This window comes from Carya illinoinensis, chromosome 2, assembly GCF_018687715.1.
Source record: "Carya illinoinensis cultivar Pawnee chromosome 2, C.illinoinensisPawnee_v1, whole genome shotgun sequence".
NCBI lineage: Eukaryota > Viridiplantae > Streptophyta > Magnoliopsida > Fagales > Juglandaceae > Carya > Carya illinoinensis.
The window spans coordinates 12,195,001-12,202,941 of NC_056753.1; the positions used below are offsets into that span (position 1 = coordinate 12,195,001).

Here is a 7,941-nt window from a genome sequence, read left to right on the forward strand (position 1 = left end):
CCAATCTGGCAATCCATGTTGTGGGCAATGTCGAACCAAGTCTTTATACCTCTCCCACGCTTCATAGAGTGACTCAAAATCATTTTGCTTGAACTGGCCAATCTCACTCCTGAGTTGGGCTATTTTTGCAGGAGGAAAGAATTTAGCAAGAAACCTCTCAGCCATGTCTTGCCAACTAACGATGCTTCCCGGTTGTAGAGATTGTAGCCAACCTCTAGCCTTGTCCCTCAAAGAAAAAGGAAACAATCTCAGTCTAATGGTGTCTTTAGTAACACCATTGATTTTCACAGTGTCACAAATCTCCAAGAACATAGCCAAATGAATATTGGGATCATCCAGTGGCGATCCACTGAATTGAGCCTGCTGCACCATGCTAATCAAAGCTGGTTTGAGCTCAAAGTTGTTGGCATTGATTGGCTGGCGCATTATGCTCGAGTAATTTCCATTCACAACTAGCCGTACATAGTCCTTCAAGGTGCGTGGTAGTACCTCACGATCTTCTTCAGCTATGACTAGTATCTTATTTCTTCTTAGTAATCTAAGAGTTCTTTCAATCTCCGGATCAATAGGAATAATATCACGAGATCTAGCACGGTGCATCCAATGTCAAAAACACACCTGTAGAACAAATTAAAACAAAATTCTAAATTAAAACCAAGATTACTTTTTATCGATATTGACAAAAAGAATAAGAATAAACCAATCCTCGGCAACGGCGCCAAAAACTTGACCGGTGCAAAACTACAAGTGCACAGTATCGTAGTTTTATAGTAAAGTAATAAGAAGAGTATTGTCCTCAGGGATTGGTACCTTACGTTTGCCAAATACCAAAATTATACTAAACTTGATTTTATCTAGAGGAATCACTAAGATTTTTGTAGTTGCAATCTAAACTAGATCAACTTAAAGAAAACTGTGCAAAGGAAATAACACTGACGTTCGAAGATCAAATTAATGGGAAGAAAACTTCTAGGAAATCGATTTCACCTACTTCTTCACTATGCTTTTCTCATCCAGCTAATTTAATTTAAATCTCTTTTGTCTATTAGCAAATCTCTAATTCATCCAAAAGCCTCTTTCGATAGTCAATTGGAATTGACTCTTGGTTATCAATTCACACAAGAATATGCAAATTCAATAATCAAGAATGCAATAAGACCAACGATTTAATTACTACATAGGTTCATACAAGTCTTTTGATCTCTATACTTACCTATGCTGAAATATCCAAGATCTACCCTATGATTCCCTCTTTCGATAGCAAATCACAAGATTACTTATCATCTAATCAATGGCCAGTTAATTAGAAGCAATAAATTCAGAATAAATCAGATAAACAAAGAAAGAATTGCATTAAATTAGCATAGACAATCAAGCATAGTTCGGAAATAGGTTACATCGTTTTCCTAGAATGAAGAAAATTTAGCTCATGCTAGAAATGGAATTCAACATAAACGAATTCACCATAATTGTTCTGAGAAGATGGGAAGAAAATAAACACTGAAAAATCCTCCTTGCAGCTGCAACTGGTTGTCAAAAGCTCAAGGGAACGATTCAACGCTTTTCTCCCGTTCGTGCTCGTGTATGATTCCAACGTACGTGCAATAATTGGAATTCCCTCTCCAAAAACAAATGATTTGAATCCCTCTAGCTATGTTTTTCTCTCCCAAGAAGTGTTCTCCAGTCAAAACTCGCGGCTCTAGAGTGAAAAATTACTTTTATATGGTCTCACGGCAGAAAACCTAAAATCTATCAAAATACGATGTTCGCTCGAGCGGGGTGTCGAGCGCGCGTCAAGCGTTCGACTCTGCCTGATTTCGCTCGAGTGTCCTATCGAGCGCACATCGAGCATTCGACTCTGCCTGATTTCGCTCGAGTGGCCAATGTCTCCGCTCGAGCGATCTTTGTTTTTCAGCAACCCGCTCGAGCTCCCTATCGAGCGGCAGTCGAGCGTTTGAATCTGCCTGAATTCGCTCGAGCGGCCAAAAGCCTCCGCTCAAGCGAACTTGTAAAATCTGCAATATGAAATTTTGCAAGTCATCAAAATGCAAGGCATACACAATGTGTTCCACATATCCTTTCTAAAAAAGAGCTTCGGAGAATGACGACGAGTGATAATGGAGCCAAGTAGCATTTAGCTCCAGCCTAACCTGTCCTACGAAGAATGGCTTGTGCAGATTGTAGAGTGAAAGGAACATGAATACCCCTAGTCAAGGTGATTTGGAACAATCCAGAATTCCAAGAAGCCACCCGAGAAAGGGAGGATAAAATGAGAACTAAATATCCTCATTTGTTTGTATGTTAGGATCATAAGGATTTGTAGATGGGCTAGAAGTACTATGTTTATTTTGATTGTACTCTTGGATGACTTAATAATAAGAATGTGTGTTTAATTGCAACTTTATGTGATGTTGTTATTACATGCCAGCCATACCCATGATAATAAGGCATAGCACGGACTAGAACCACCGCACTCATGGCAGCATTGTCTGTAGCCAGGATTAGAATTAAGTGGGAACGTAGTCATAGAAATAGGCAAGAAAGGCAAGCTCAAATAATTGTGGTTCATTGGTGACAAATAGAAAGGTTTGAGCATCATCACACTCACATGCTAGATGCAGATTTTAGAGGAAACATTTTATTGCAACATGCACTACTGCATGAAGAGCGGCAACCATCCCATGACCCATTAGTATGGAAAGACAACACTAGAGTATGAGTATTTGGACTTAATTAGGAAGCAGAATCGAGCCACACAATGGAAATCGCACTAAAGAGCACACAACATTTGAAACCTTAGATACCTTTATTGATTGCCTTCGCTTTCATGAGGAAGGCCAACCTTTGGAAGATGATGAGGCCATCATAGAACACAAGTTGAATGAGATGAGAGTAAATATGTATTACGACCTTGATGTGGATGCGATATTCTACTTGTCTCAGGACTCTGTGACAGAGGAGAAGGAAAGCTCCATGCCCTTCATAATTTGAGGACTCAACGACAACTAGCAAACAAAATATTTCGAGTGAGTTGGTACCCTTTACTTAATTTTAGCTACTAACTTTGGTACCAATTTCAAGAAGGAAATATTTTCTTGGGGGGAGGATGTGACCACCCGGATCTAGCCAAGTTCTCCCCTATTACTTCTATTATTTTAGCCTTAGTTCAATTAGAATTTAACCCAAGAATTGATGAGATGAAAATGTAGGAAATAACAAGGGCCCTACCTTTTCTAAATAATATAGGTGCCAAAGCCCACAAAAGTCCAATGAGACTAAGAAGTTTTTGGCTACCAGAAGGTCTAGGGTTTTAGAAAAACAAAATTAGGGTTTTGACTATGGAAGGAGGCGCCCAATTGGGAGAAAGTGACCCTTAGGTTCCCTAAGCTCCACGCCACCTCACTTCTAGGATTCATTATATCTAGACTTAAAAAAATGGAAGGGAAGAGAGAAGTGAATTTCAGATGCCCAAGGCTCACACACCACCCACTCTGTTAGCATTTAAGTATGGAAATCTCTAGAAGATGTAATCATGAAGGAGTGCAACAAGCACGTGGAAAATCACAAGATTGGGACACAAACCTCCAGGAAATCTCTAAGGTTCAGGCTAAGGGGATGAACATGCCTAATCCCATGAAAGCCAATATTCTTTCGGCCATTTGTCAAACATGCACAAGACCTTAGAGTTTTTAGATGGGGCAATGATAAGGAAGGTGAAGAGGGGGGGCTTTGGGAAGGAGCCACACGCCACCCATAATGGCTTCTAGAAGAATCTTTGGGTAAGAAAAGACGAGGGTTTCGGCTAGGGCAAAAACACACACATGCACGCGCCACATGCCAAATGGCATCTATGCACAAGCCTAAGATCTAAGAAGGTTCTAGTCATGATGAGGAACATTTAGGGTTTCAACCAGAAAGACCTACATGCCCAATGCCCATAGCATGGGTTCATTGAACCTAGACCACAAAGAGGGATGGCAAGAGTCATTTATGATTCTGGTTAGGGAAAAGAGCCTTGCTACTTGTCATTCATGCTAGACAAAACCCTTTGGCATTTTCGAGAGGGCAATGATGAGGAGGAAGAAGGAAGATTTTGGCCAAGGGAGGAAGCAACATGCCACATGGGGCTCATGCACAAGGATCCTTTGGTTCTCACATCAGGAGTAATGATAAGAGAGAGAGTGTGTGTGGGAAATTGAAGAGTTATTTAAGGGTTTCATTAAAGGGGTCAGCGCTCTACACCCCACCTAGGACACTCAAAGGTCATTTTGTCCAAAGTTTCATATTTCACCTCACCTCTTCTCTCTCTATCTCGCCCACCCTAGGAAAGAACACAACAAAAACCATTTTCTCTCCACCCAAACACCCTCCACACATTGCATAGGAAGGAGAAAAACGAATCCCACGTTGGATAGAACTGCACGGTAGGAATATCCAAGCCTTTTCCTTACTCTTTTCTCTTAAACACATGCACTTCTATGGGTCTATGAGTTGAAGAAGGTTTGGTTGAAGAAAAGAATAGGAGGATGTGTGTCATGGTCTTGCCATGAACTTTATGGGATTCAGGAAGTAGTTGCCTCAACTATGCTTTATCCACGATCGAGTAAAGATGAAGACTCTCATGTAGGGTTAGGTCACGTCGACCACCAACAAGGGTTTTCATGAAAATCTACCTTCTAGTGAAGCACAAGAAATCCTTGCACTTCTAGCCATAAAATTGATGAACACACAAATACACCCCTTACACATACCATGCACACAAATGGCTATTAGGGTTGCAAGAACCAACTAGCACCCGATCAATACGAGTTTTTCCAAGTAAGAAGAATGTTACCTCCATTGGCCTAGGTCATGTCCTCAAGACTTGAGTTTATGAAAGGTTACAAAGTAAGAAAGGAAACCCTAGAACCGAATAGGATGAACCCTAGACACGACACACACACTCACACTCAGGTTGATGTATCGTTGATTTCACTAAGTCTAATGATTTAAACTACACTTTCATATTGCTTGATCATTGGCATTTCTTTAAATCGGATATTTGTAAGTTAGCTTCTAGCTTACTCTTCGATAATGTACTTATGTAGTGTGTAAACTTTGCATTTTGTCATTCAAATCATATTATAGAATTGTTGCTTGTCACATGCTGTGGTTTCTACTTTACACATACATGCTATGCTCAAACATTGCTTATTGTTTCAAATGACATGTTTTAAATTCCGAAGAATGTTGTATAATGTGCCTTGCTTTCGCATATTGTTTTCTAGTACAAGTTTCTGCATGTTCTAATTCTTTTAAGATGTAAACGTGATGCACTCTTTTTTTTTTTTTTTGAAATAATGTGATGCACTCTTAATATGTGGCATGAGAACATGATATTGTTGCATAAAGTCACATGGTCACATGTTATATGTTTTCAGGTTATGAATCAAATGTTTTGTACAAGTACATGTCACATGCATTTTGGATTGTGCCATAAAAGAAAAGAAAGAATAATGTTGTTTTTGTCATGACTCAAAACGTTAGGATGGGGGAATATTCTAGTAGAACTCCATTATCCACTATGGAGTGATTAAATTGGAGTGGTAACCTCTAGGTTGATAAAGTACAGTCAATGGATTTCAAATGGGTCATTTTTAAAGGATTCTGGGTGAAATAGCACCAAACTCTAGTGGATGTAACACATTGAAAATGTGGTGAAGGCGATAGTGAACTATCATATTATATGAACTCTTATGTACTCACATTCGGTCCAGATGGCCGACTATATGATGTGGTAATTAGCAGAGAGCCCATGGTATATAGGGGAGCTTTGAGGTGTCCATCCACATTGATATATGGATTAAATGGTTATAAGTGATTAATATGATTTAAAAATGATACTTTTACATGACCACTTTTGCTACTCTGCTACTTGAATACATGGTCAATGATATTGAAATGAATTCAAGAATGAAATAAGTTTTTAGTCAAGTTCATTTCCATGTATTCATACTCATAGTTTGCCTCTACATGCTCATGTTATCTTCTTGTATGTTATTGGTTTAACTTGCTGAGATTTCTCAAAATTTAATTGTGATAGTTTCCTTTGTCATTCCCCATGGAATGGTAGAAGTTGTAATAGGACCCAAAAACCCTACTTAGGATGGATGTGATGCCCGAAGGCCACCGCTTGGGATGGAACAGAGCCTTAGAGTGTTAGGACGTGCAACACATGGTTACATACCCTTGTTCATGACAGTTAATATGCAATGCATCCTAATGTGCAACTAGCAGTATGCAATAATCACAGCAGAATAAGGGTGATTTGTAACAGTTTTATGCCAGAATGACTAATAGCCCAATATATTGATTAACCATCAATAGATATTGCCTTACTTAAGAGGTCCACATAGTAAGGCATAAGTTCAGACATAATATAAGAGATAGAATCTCCTTAATACAAATACTACATCAACATCTCTCAGTCAAATCAATGCTCTCATCCACTTTATAGTGTATAGAGTCATTGCTATAAATACTAAAATCAGATCCAGCCTCCATTAAGGGTTGGACTCATCCTCAACTATCTAAAGCCAACGGTTCATCTTGTTCATTGTATGACAGTCCTGACACAACTTCTACTATTCTAGGGGAAATGGTAGTGCATAATGAGATTCTTTGAAATCTTAGTAAGTTAAATAACCAACTTGCACAGAGATAATATATGTATGATTAATGATAAATATGAGATGCATACTATGCAAAAAATTTCGTATTCGTCTCCCATCTAGATTCCTCAATGTTTTCTAGAAAAATTTTGATGCACATTTCTTGCAAAGAACATCTTTCACTTCATATTTAAAAAAAAAATGATATTTCATGGTTATTAAAGTCATCATTAACATAATGTATGGTATTGTCGAGCTCCCTTATATGCACTATGAGTACCTCCCAGTGACTATTGTACAACTCATGTTGAAACTACGTCTTTGTGTGCAGACATTATGACCCAACGCATTGGTATCTTAACATTTCATCATAACGTATTATCATAACATATGCACCCGCCAGCATTAGGTTCCATATATGACTTCACTCCAGCATTATTTAAAAAGAATCTATTTGAAGCCTATTGATGGTTCTTTGTCAACTCAAGGGATACCACTCCATTTTCACTCACTCCAGATTAGATAGAGGAGTTCTACTTGGATAATTTTTCATCCTAGCATTTGGGGTCATGACAAAATTTATTTTTCATGCTACACTTGAAAATGTTTTTCATGACAAGTGCATGTGAAGTATGCTTCATGTGAAAATAAGAATTTCATATAATATGCCAAAATGGTGAAGATTACACATGCCATGTAAGCAAGTAATTAAATGCTCAATGATGTATCATGCTCAAAATGACATTTATCATATGAATGTGGCACTTATCAATAATTATAAATAAATTATCTAAGAGTAAGTTAGAAGCTAACTAAGAAACTTTCTGGGTGTTTAAGAAATTGGTGGTGGCTATAATGAAAGTTATTCTAAGTTAGAGATTTTATATCTAAGGAAGGCAAGGTGTGACACTTGTCCAGCATGCATGAGGTTCTAGAAGATTTGAGTGGAGGATGATGTCACCCTTACACGCCCATATGCAAAGGCCATTTCAGAAGATGACACTTGTCAAGCATGTGAAGAGCAAGAGAATGAGGCCTTTGGAGTTCCAAGGAGATCTTTCTTACTTGGGAAGGTAAAAAGGCAAGTTCTAAAAGAATGTTGGAAGAGCAAGAGAGAAGAGAGGTGGTGATGGCAATCATGGGGAGGGCCAAGGGATCATCTTGGGAAGGGCAAGGATCACCTAAGGTAGAGTTAGGGTTTTCAGCCAACACAAGAAGCATCCACTTACTTGCCACATGGCAACCATGCACACGAGAAGGAGTCCCAAGAAAGATTTGAAATTATTTTTTT

General features: G+C 38.6%; 1 non-coding gene across 1 annotated transcript; it reads left to right on the plus strand.

Annotated features, from left to right (window-relative positions):
- Positions 1-10: 10 nt before the first annotated feature.
- LOC122302132 lies at positions 11-117 on the plus strand. The gene has a single exon (XR_006240375.1). It is a non-coding gene; the product is annotated as a small nucleolar RNA R71 (small nucleolar RNA).
- The last annotated feature ends 7,824 nt before the right edge of the window (positions 118-7,941 follow it).